We start from the raw sequence: 12680 nt of genomic DNA, 5'->3' as shown, positions 1-12680 counted from the left end.
TTAAATCTTATAGGAATCTCATAGTTACGTGTTTTCAGTTGGGAGTTTCTGACCTTTGCTTTTTGTACTTCTTTTCTCCTCTGCATCTTACCGGTTTTAATCAGGAACAATTCAAACAATTCAAATCAAGCAATGAGATACCATCACAGATATCATCCATATCTTCCCTTTAACTTTCCTCATCCAAGTCATCAGCAAATTTACCATGATCAGTTTCTGAACATTTGTCATAAATACGTAAATGTATTTTATCTTTACCATCACTTCTCTAATCCAAGTCTCCCCTCTACCCATCCCGCCCTCAACATTTTAACAAAATTTTAAATGTGGACTACCACAATAACTTTACCTGTTTTTTCTACATCAATATTATATAAGAATTTATGTAGTAGTTGGAGTAATTTCTAAAAGTTAAGTGATGTCACCTTTCTTCTTTAAAGCTCTTCAAAGAGCTTCTTATTTTACTTCCAAAGATTCTAAAAATTATAAATATACTTAAGATTTAATTTTAACCACAAACAAAATATATCAGATTTTAGATATACATTAAGGGATGCACAGATTTCCTGAATTTATATTTTTAATAAATGTTTATTTGTTCAGTGTAAAATAGGCAATAAAGCTCAGGAAAGTTACCATGATTGCTAATATAAATCACTCAAATACTATCACATCTGATGCTTTGTCTTGGATTTTACCAAGTGGGCTTTGATTCATTACTATTATTCAGAGAAGAATTAATAAGGAAAATAAATAGGAAGCACTAACAATATCTTTCTACTGAAGCATTACACAGTGGTATCATTTTTTTCCCTGAGAAAACTGTTGGGGAGTAAAAGATTTTATGAAAGGGCTTGTTAAAAACTTTTTTACTAATGCCATGTTTTTGACAAATTGCCTAAAAAAAAATCCTCTATTGTATGGTTGAACTGAAATACCTTCCTTGAAATATTGAAAGATAAGCTTCTATTACAACAAAGGAGAAAGATGCACGAAGGGGAAAAATGATTCTTACTAAACGTTCAGAAGACTATTAAATAAATGCACATGTTTAAATGCTTAACTTCCTAGGTAGCATCTCACCTAATGTTTTTTTATAGTACAGGTGGCTTCAATTTTCTACAGAATCTGAAAGAAATCAGTGTTTTTCTTATTTTGTTTTCTTGATTGCAACACAGGTTTAGTACAGGTCCACTGTACTAAAATTTAAGGAAATTTAAAAAAGGAAACTTTAAGCTTAAATTTTTTTAAGAAATTCTAAAATTTTCACTTACTTTTGAAAGCATGTTTGATGCATAAAACTACGTCTCCTACTCTCATTCCTAACTGGAATAGCATGGAATTAAAACTATATTCTTCTGTTCTTAAAAACCATTACTTTTGTGCATAAGAAGAGTTTATGCAAGAAAATAAGTGTTTCAGTGTTACCCATATATCACTTAAGATTTGTAATTTAACCTGTATGGGGTTGCAAGAATGAAATATTTCAAATTTAAGGACTGGGAAGTCATTTTTGGCAAACAACTTTCTAGTAACTTAAACTATGCAACCTTAGTAACATTATTTTAGGATGCTTCAGTGTTAATTGAAAGTTGTCCTTTATATTACCTCCTGCCCTTAACTGAAAAACACTGAAGTGAAATTATCATGACAAATGGGTCTGATGAAAAATGTACACTTAACATAAATTTCAAGGATTTTACAGTTCAATTCATGAATTGTCAAATTTGAGTGTGCCTCCAAATTTTAGCCATATGTTAAAAATGTAGATACAAAGCCTCATCCTAAATATTCAGACTCCAGGTACATATATTTTAATATGCATCTACTTTTTCATACTTTACACATTTGCCAAGTGATTTTGATTAAAACATATCACTGAAGAGGAGCAGAAGGTGTGGCTTAGGTGATAGTGAGTCAAAGTTGAATGGAAAAGAATGCTAAGCAAGAATGGAAAATTCTGAGTTCAAGCTTCCGCAGTGACAAAAAAGTGTAAATTGTTACTAAAGACACAATCTGATGTGTAGGAAATATGCTATAAATTCAATTTCAGTCAATTTTACCTTGTTTTCCTATTCTCTTTGCCCAATTGTTTTACACTAAAGTTTGCATTTTGTTTGGTTTAAGAACAAATTCTTTCTATATAAGCCAGCTTCAAGGAAAAAAAGCTTAGTGACTATTCACGTTTTATTTTTTTCCACTGCCCCATGTAAAAAGAATGTTTTAATCTTAGGTGTTAGCTCTGCAGTGCCCATTCAGCTCTTCATTACCATAACTAGTGATTGGGGGGGGGAGGGAAATGGGTACCAAGACATGTGAAAGGGTATCAATGTATGTGAATTAATGCACCTTCTATCGGGCAAATATCATGTAACCCTTTTACTAATTACAATAAAAAAATAAAATAAAAAAATAAAAAAATCCCCACAAATCAAATTAGCATACCAGGCTTGCTGGCGGAAAAAAAAAATTTTAATGGCTTCTGTTGATACTGAGCTATTCAGATTCAAAACACTCCTGTATGTTGGTTTTAGTTGAATGGGAGAGCTGAAATTTTTACAAGTTACAGTACAGAGGAAGGATTTTGAAATAGAATATATAGGTAAAAGGACAAATGAGGTAATACAACTTTGACTTTTCTATTAAAGATGAAACATCTGTCTGCCCATGTTCTTTAGAAAACACCTCCAAGAATATCTCACTAGCACTGAACCAGATCCATGAGTGCTCACAGTTGATTTGAACCCATTAGGATTCGATGGGAAAATACTTTGGGATCTGGCAAAGTAAACACCTGTGTGTAGACACCCTTAGGTTATTCCCACCTTTCAATGAATTTACTAGAATTACATGCTAATGTAGAGCATCCACAAATGCTAAGATCTTGTTCACTTTTTATTTTTTTCATATATTTTTTATTGTAATTAATATAAGGATTACATTATATTCACCAGATAGAAGGTGCATTACTTCACATACATTGATACCCTTTCTCATGTCTTTGTCCCCATTTCCCTCCCCCCATCCCCACCACTCATCATCTTGTTTTCCCCCCTTCCCTATCCTATTTCAAATAACCAAATACAAATATATCCAATATATCAGATAACAAAGTGAGATACTGTAACAATATGAGATAACCAAGGGACAGCAAAAGAGATGAGAGATAACATAGTACATTAAGGACAACAATCGCTCATTATATGGCTTTTGTTTCTATATCCTAAAGGTCCTTTCACTTAATGTCATACTATATGGCCTTATTTATCTAGGTTTTGCTCTATTGCAAATCTCTGCTAGAAACCTTGTTCACTTTTTATTTAGATAAGTTTTCATTCCATCTGGGGGAATGATGCCCTATCCCTTGATAGGTAGTTTTCCAGTTCATTAAATATTTTACTTTGGTTTTGTCAGGAAATTTGTTATTCTGGGTCATATATAATATATATATATTAAACAAAAACAATCATAAAAGGAAATACCTTATAGCACTCAAACTCATTTTGCATACTGACTTCAGAGTACATCTCTCTATTTGGAAAATGGAGTCATAGTCTATGTATTAGCTGTTATTCAATACTAGATCATCATGCCATTATTAAACCAAACATCTCAGAAATTGTTCTTTGCTCTGCTTCATTTCCTCTCTGGCACCAGAGTAGCTAGTATAGTACAAATTAGCTAATCTCACATGCAGAAGGATGTGAGAATTAAATAATACTGCACTAAGGAGGAATTACTCTATGATTATAGCTAGGTGGTAGCTACTTTAAAGAGTTTTCTGAATTACTGCATGGGATAAATCTGTAATTACGGTTTTCTCCTATCCTGGTCTTGACCAGTAAAAGGACTTTCTGAAAACATCTTGAGAAAGCATTCCTAAAATTTACTATACTCAGTTCTATGTACATTTTTACATCATTTTCTACTACTATTTCTAGCATCTATGGGATAAGGTAATTAGATTTCAATATTTACATAATTAAAATAAGGGTAAAAACACTGATATGTCTCTCTCTAGTCTTTCCCCTCCTCCCTCTTTCTCTCTCTCTCTCTCTCTCTCTCTCTCTCTCTCTCTCTCTCTCTCTCTCTCTCTCTCTCTCTCTCTCTCCCTCTCCTTCTCCCTCTCCCTCTCCCTCTCTCATCTGTCTGTCTCATTAGATACCTTGTAAATGTTAGCAGGAATTGATACAAAAAGCTAGCTGAATACATCTCAGAGACTAGTTTTGTTTTTCCTGTTAAAGAATTTATCTAGTTATTATAAATAAAGAATGCTTTTTTCACATTGTCTTCTTTCTTTTATTGAAGTGGAGTCATACTACTTCAGTAACTACATGACAGAAAATTTATACTTGCCTTGACAAGGCATAATAATTGATGAATTATCAACTCTTGCTGGTTTAAACAATAATCTCAATTTTGAAATATTCAGTCCTAAATTACAGAAGTAGTATTTGAATATCTGGGCTTCCCACTCCATATAGAAACTTTTGTATTTGTTTCAAAACATAAAGCCCCTATGACTATATCTTTTCTTTTTTTTGCCAGTCCTAGGGATTAGAGCTCAGGGCCTGAGCACTGTCCTTGGATTTTCTCAAGGATAGAGCTCTACCACTTGAGCCATAGTACCATTTCTGGCTTTTGCTATGTATGTGGTAATGAGGAATTGAACCCAGGTCTTTTGTGCATGCTAGGCAGGCACTCTACCACTAAGCCAAACTCCTAGCCCCCTGTGACTATTTCTAATGAGGTTATATCAGTGCTCAGGAGGGACAGCTCTAGAATTCTGTAGTCCCTAAGAACTTTCGATTGCTCCAAGCAGAACCCTTATAAAATCTCCATTTCCTTCTAGATCAAGGAAACTGAAGTATAATGACATTGCTAAATTTTAAAGAGTCCTAAAAATATCAAGGAAACCTTTGTAAATGTTCAATATTTTTGTTCCCTAATCAAGGCTATGTGTTGCTCATTTTGGCCTAAGAAATGTAGGTTATTTCCACACCTTCAAATTTTCAGAAGAAAGTAGAGTAAATGAATGTCTTAGAATATTTTACAGATACTGGGGAGAATTTTTGTTCAAAGTTAGTAAAGCCCTGTCCCTAAAAGTCAGAGAGAACCCCATCTCAATGATTACAACAAAAAATTTTGTTCTGGATGGATGGGGGATAGGAGAGGGAAATGGGGACCAAGACGGTATCAATGTATGTGAAGTAATGAACCTTCTATCTGGTGAATATAATGTAACCCTTCTGTTAATTAAAATAAAAATGTATGAAAAAAATTCTGGATGGAGTAGTGCACACCTGTATCCCCATCTATGGAGGAGTCTAAGTTAGGAGGATACAGGGAGAAAAGTATAGGAGGAGGGCTAGAGGTTGGCCATGAGTAAAGAGCACAGGAGTTTGGCCAGTGGTAGAGTTCTTGACTGAGTCAGGAAGACTCAGATTTGATTCCTTGGTACCATATACACAGAAAAAGCTGGAAGTGGTGCTGTGGCTCAAGTTCTAGAGCTCTAGTCTTGAGAAAGCCCAAGGACAATGCTCAGGCCTTCAGTCCAAGCCTCAGGGTTGGGGGAAAAAAAGCAACAAAGTAAAAGTAACTAAAGTAAAGAAGAGCTAAATAGTAGAGCCACTGCCCAGAAAGTGCAAAGCTTTTTTGAGTTCAACTTGCTAAAACACACACCTATAGCCCCCTCCCCCCCAAACACACACACAATTTTAGTGGCAAAGCAATGCAGTAGCTACTTATCCAGACAATTATTTTGTGTACTTTGGACAATATCATACCTAATAATTCTAAGAAACATAAATAACCTTCCATTTATTTGTGTCATTTTTGAATAAAAGATCTGATAAAAATATGAATGCAAAAGCTCTGCAGTTTAATGCAGTCCCACTTATCCAGCCTTTCTCTGATTTGTTGTGATTCTTGGTCCTTATTAAAAAAGCTTCAACCTGTGCCAAGGAGGCCTAGTGTATCTCCTACTCCTTCTTGTAAAGTTTTCAGTGTGTCAGCTTTTACCTACAGGTCTTTGATCCATTTGGAGTTAATTCTAGTGCAGGGTGACAAAGAAGGATCCAATTTTTAGCTTTCTGCAGGTGCTTAACCAGGTCTGCAGGCACCACTTGTTGAAGAGGCTGTCTTTCTTCCATTCTATTTTTTTGGCTCCCTTGTCAAAGATTAGGTGGCTGTAGGTCTGTGGTTTAATATCTGGGTCCTCAGTTCTATTCCATTGGTCTTCAGGCCTGTTCTTGTGCCAGACCCAAGCTGTTTTGATAATTATAGCTCTGTAATAGAGTCTAAAGTTTGGTATTGAAATTCCTCCTGTGCTGTTCTTTCTTCTAAGAAGTGTTTTTGCTATACAGGGTCTTTTATTATTCTTTTGTATGGCAAAGGACATAGCTAGGAAATTAATTAGGAAGCCTACAGAATGGGAGAAGATCTTCACCAACCAACCAAAGGCCTCATATCTAAAATATATCAACAGCTCATATAATGAGTGATTGTTGTCCTGAATGTACTATGTTATTTCTCATCTCTTTTGCTATACCTTGGTTATCTCATATTGTTATAGTGTCTCACTTTATTATCTGATATATTAGATATATTTGTACTTGGTTATTTGAAATTGGATAGGGAAGGGTGAAAACAAGATGAGGGGTGGGGGTGGGGTGGAGGGAAATGGGGACCAAGACAGGAGAAAGGGTATCAATGTATGTGAATTAATGCACCTTCTATCTGGCAAATATAATATAACCCTTCTATTAATTACAATAAAAATATATGAAAAAAATCCAAAAAAATGAACTCAAACAAGACATAAAACTCCAAAAAGGCTTCTATCAAAAGAGTTAAATAAAATCTCAAATTCTTTTACCATCCCCACTTTTAAGCATTTTCTAATTCATTTTGCTCATTTAATTTTGGTTGGTTACTCAAATTAGTCAATTTTTAATTCAGCAAAAGGCGTTTATTTAAAAATGTATGTGCCTGATTGTTTCTGCTGACCTTTTTTTATGTAGCTTGAGCTTGATTTTTTTTTGACTACTGCCTTAAAAAAAAGTTTGCAAATTGCAATGTAGCCAATGATGAAGGATTGGACAATTATAGCCAATGAAAAGGGAATGAGCAATTATATTTAGAAATAATCTTCCAGGTTAACTTAATCACTTTATGATTAGGTTTATATTGAACATGCAATCAGTGCTAACGTTTCATTCCATCTTAAATACTCTAAGGTCTGGGCAGCCTGAAGAGAGAGAAATAATATGTCAGTGTTTTTTATTCAGTACATACAAATATTCACAAATTGCATCACATTTAGAGGTTTTATTTTGCACTTTGAAAAAATATTGAGGAGGCCGGGAGTTTGGCCTAGTGGTAGAGTGCTTGCCTAGTATGCATGAAGACCCGGGTTCGAATCCTCGGTACCACATACATAGAAAAAAGCTGGAAATGGTGCTGAGGCTCAAGAGGTAGAGCTCTAGCCTTGAGAAAGTCCAAGGACAGTACTCAGGCCCTGAGCTCAAACCCAGGACTGGCAAAAAAAAAAAGAAAAAATATTGAGGAACATGACCATGAAAGGAGCTACCATATTAGACCAAAGATTTGAGAAATCTGCTCTATTGTAGTTAAATTCCTGTGTGTTAACGGTTCACTTGAAACCTTGGGCACTAGACAATATTTCCCCTCAACAGAATACTCTCAAGGCTGTCTTATTGATGACAACTCCTTTGTGTAACTACTTAGATAATAATTAATAGTAATAATAAATAGTATAGAAAACAAAGATTTATGAACATCCTCAGTGTAATTTTGTCACAGGTATTTAAATTTTTGAAAAAAATACATGACTTCACTAAAATTCAACTTAAAACATCGCTAGGAATAGATTATTTTAAAACAAAACTAGATAGTAGAGACTTTCCTATTTCTTTCAAATACAGGATTTTAAGCTACATATCTGTTATTAAAATGATAGACATTTTAATCTTTTTTTTATGTGCTGGCTCTGAGGCTTGAAATGAGGGCCTGGTTTTCTTGCTTATTTTTCACTCCGTGATGGAGTTTTTGCATTTGAGCCTCAGTTCCATTATCAGCTTTTTGCTATTAATTGAAAATAAGAGTCTCACAGACTTTTTTTTCAGCCTGGCTTCAAAGGCCAATCCTTAGATCTCAACCTTCTGAGTAGCTAGGATTACTGGCGTGAGTCCTCTGTGCTTGGTGTAAATTAGTATCGTTTCTAAATTCTTTTTTTTGCCAGTCCTTGGGATTGAACTCATTGTCTGAGCACTGTCTTTGAGCTTTCTCAAGGATACTGCTCTATCATTGGAGCTACCACACCACTTCTGGCTTTTTTGTGTATGTGGTACTGAGGAATCGAACCCAGGGATTCATGCCTGCTAGCTGAGCACTTGACCACTAGACAACACTCCTAGTCCTGAATTAGTATCTTTATAACAGAATTTAAAGCTGTAATCTTTAAATCGAATACATTCTTTTTCTTTGCCAATATGGGACCTTGCATGGCCTAGGTAAGTGATCTACAACTGAGCTGCACCCTGTTTTTTTCTCTCTCACACAATATGTAGACCTGGGGGTGAGAGGTGGCATCATTATAAAAGGGTAAATGTTTGGACAGTAGACCTATTAGGAAGGATGACACACAAAGGAGGTGATGTGGTGGGATATGATTGAAATACATTATAAGGAAATGTATGAAGACAATAATGAAGCAAACCAAAATTATTTTAAAATATTTGATTGGGGATTATTATATTCAGAAATTGGCCAGGACATTTTGCTTATGAAATTGATCTAAATCACAGAGTAATTGGAATTGTAATAAAAAAAACAATATTAATGTCCATATCTTTTTTTCTTTACCTTAGTTAACAATGTTTTGGTAACTAATATAATTCAAAAATTAAATGTAAACATTTACTTAATATTAAGTACAAAATGAAGGCAAATTCAATGAAAGTAGATGAAGAAATTACTTTGGTGATTAGACACTGCACTGGAAACCAAGTGGAGTATCGGAATTCAAAACAAAGTCTACTGCTCAGAAATGAAGCTGACCCTTCTTGCATTCAGAATGAATTTCAATTATGCTTAGGAGCCTCGCTTGTCAATTGCATTTTCCTTGCTTTCCAAATGCACAATTTATCTGAAACAACCAAATTAGGATACGGATAATGGCTATTCAAATGAGCATATGATGTCTTTCTTAGTGTAAATAAAAGAAGCCTGAACACATTGGGTATTTACAATATTTTTTGGATGTCTCTATATTATTTGTTAACACAGTAAGTAACACAGCTGGAAAGTTTGTGATTGGAAGGAAATTCATTGCTAAATTGTCTTCATATACAGAATTCAAATACTTTCCCCTTTGGTCTTTGTTCTTTGCCAAGCAATTAATTTAGGAGAATGAAGTATAAAATGCAGAATATGTCTCTAAAAGGGTGAAGTAATGCACACACATACACACACACACACACACACACACACACACACACACACACACACAATCAACTCACCTGGGCGAGGCCTTCATAAATTTCTCAGATCTGAAGGAAACAGGAAGAATGCAAGTATCTATTAGAAAGGTAAGAAAATGAAGCAAAATTTGAGCTCCTTGTCTTGTTCTACTTTGTATTTATTTGGGCTCTCTAATACAAAATCTAATTAGTGTATTAGTCTAATGCAGTGTCAGGAATGGTCAATCATCCTTTAATCATTCTATTATTAACTGTCTTAGTTATTACTAAAAATAAACTTATTTTTCAAAGGAGTTTTAGTGACTGATGATACATTAGTGTGTTTTGTGGTTTATAAACTTCGATAGAGTTACATATGAATTTTACAAGGCACAAAGAAAGCAAAAGTAACCCCAACAAAACAAAAATTCTTATAATCTAGTTTGGCTGTCTATATGGATTGGGTCAAATATATTTCATTTGTGTGGCAGACAGGGAAGGAGTATAGTATATGACATAGTAGACACTTAATGATGACTTTAATTAGGAAGACTTTGGTTCTGTTTTCATAACCCATGATGACCTTTAAATTCAGTGAGCTCATTTGTAAGCTGGGTTAGATATGATAGGCTCTCATTCAGGCTTTTGAACTTGTAGAAAAAATGTAAGTGAAAATATAATTCAAAATTATGGTTTAAAACTACAGTTTAGAATCTTTAAATAAGCAAAATGATATTTTTATTTATACTAGTAACATATGATCTTAGTTATTATTCAGGTTGCCACATTATATATGTTTTAAAAGACAGCCTTCTGTTCTCAAACTAAATTCTCCAGTCTCAGTCCACAAGTACTGGGCTTACAGGCATAAACCAATAACCACATTTCTCCAGGTTACCTTTAGGGGATGTTGTTAGTGAATTCACAATGAAAATATAGATTTTCTATGGTTTTCTGCAAGAACATAGATTTTGCTACATGTATATATGGGATTGAGATAAATGGAAGTGACAAGTAAGAATGGGAAAATTGAAAAGGTTGGCTGCTATGCCGCAGTGGAAGTTTTTTTTTTTTTTTCAGAGATGTCTTTTTGGTATTTTAGATAAGGAAAATACTAGATAAAATTTTCCTCAGTAAGATATCCTTGGCTGCATTGTGAGGAATAGATGGAGAGTAAAAAAATGACATGAGAGGAAAATGAAAGAAGATATAGAAACCAGATGAATGGTAGGATAAGGGCAGTGAAGGGAGGGAAGGGAGAAGACGGAGAAGGAGGGCAGGTGAGTGAAGTACAGAGATTTCAAATACCCCAAAGTAAAAGAAGGAAAGCCATCTAGCTCAGTTGCTCACACCTTTAACCTCAGTTACTCGGGAGGCAGACAAAAGCCAAAGCTACAGGCAAAATTTGGAAGGTCTTATATGGAAAAAAATAGACAAATGCAAAATACATGTGAATGTGTGCACTACGCGAGAAGATGCCTGCTTAGGAAGGATGACATCCTTCATTCAAATCCCAGGAGCATTTAAATCAATGAAAGAGATAAAACTAGGTCCTATCCTTGGGTGATTTGAGAAATAAAATAGGCAAGTTAAAGATAATGCTCAAACTGCCTTGCTGAGCCAGACTATTAATATATGGCTTTAGAAGCAGAGAAATACTTTGGAGGTGGGCGAAAGGTAATTTTAGATGTGCATTATTTGGGATGCTTAGAGATATCCAAGTAGGTATGTCTAATGGATAACTGGGAGATAGAAATTTGTAAACCGAATAGTAAGTGGAGGATTCAGTAGAAATGTGTAAAGTGTGCCGAGATGAAAAAAATGACCAAATGTATGTCTGAAAGAGGAAACTGGGATTGAAAGTGCTTTATTCAGTGTTAAGAAACTTCTTTCACTCTGATCTCAGCTACTTGGGAGGGAGAACTCTGGAAAATCACTGAGGTTAGCCTGGGCAGAAAGTGAGACCTCATTCCAACAAAACAAGTAGAGCATAGTGGTCTATGTCTTGTCATGGCAGCTGTGTGAGAAAGCATAGGAAGCAAGCGAGTGTGAGGACGGACAAAAAGTGAGATCTTAATCCTAGCTACTCTGGAGTCGGAGACCTGAACATCATAATTCAAAGTCAGCTTGGGCAGGAAAGTCAATGAGACTCTCTCTCCAACTAATCACTTCAGATGCCAGAAGTGGAGCTGTGACTCAAATGGCAGAGCACTAGCCTTGAGTGAAAAAGCTCAGGGACAGTGCCAACGCCCTGAATTCAAATCCCAGGGCCGGCAAAAATAAATAAATAAATATTTAAAAAGAGAAGTGAGATAATATTAGAAAAATAACCTGAAGCAAGAGGGAGAAAACTGTGGCTTCAGAGTCAATTGCTTTGCCGAGAAAGCACTGAGCCTTAAATGGGAACTTCAGTACCAAAAGTACAAAAAAAAAGAAATGCCAAGAAGTGAACACAAACACTTCTTGCAGATAGTTAAGTGAAAAGAGGAAAGGATTTGGAGTGAAATACTTACTTTCAAACTTTTGTACTATTTATATAAACATGTGCCCTTGAGGAAGGTCCTCCCTCTCCTACACAACTGTAAATTGTGTAGTTTACAGTGTTAAGGATCAAATGATGTTCCACATTGTTTATATAAACTACTGTGCACAGCTTATCACGAGAACACACCAACCAGATTTGTTTCCTAGGGGGCGTGTAAATATTGCCATAAATATTTTTAGATATATTGGAAATACACATAAAATACTTTTTTTACAATCTACGAGTTGATATTTAGATACAGCACAAAGACAGAATGTAGACATTGTTTTACTGTGTAATCCTCAAAGGTATAGTTGATAAATTTACCATCATAAGATAAGAAAACATGTTTAGTATTTGGAAGCATGTATGAAATGACTGGGAATGACAGTAGGAAATTAGTATGGAAAACCTAGACAGTTAAACAAAATAAATTAGGATTCTACTACCAGAGTCATGAAAACTTTTGAGGTACGCAAACACAAACACCCACTTTTTCCTTCCCATGCCACATATCACAGATTCCTACTGGCTTTCTATTTATGGGTACACTCTAGTCACATCAGTGATTTTTATACCATGATGCAGAGTGGATGTCATACCAATAGTCTCAGAGTCTTCAATTTGTTCACAATACAAGGGCATCTTTTCTTTGGCATCTCCATCTGCTTGGT

The sequence above is a fragment of the Megascapheus bottae genome, chromosome 4 (genome assembly GCF_031878675.1).
Source record: "Megascapheus bottae isolate mThoBot1 chromosome 4, mThoBot2.hap1, whole genome shotgun sequence".
In the NCBI taxonomy this organism is placed as follows: domain Eukaryota; kingdom Metazoa; phylum Chordata; class Mammalia; order Rodentia; family Geomyidae; genus Megascapheus; species Megascapheus bottae.
Note: the sequence above shows the minus strand (reverse complement) of the source record.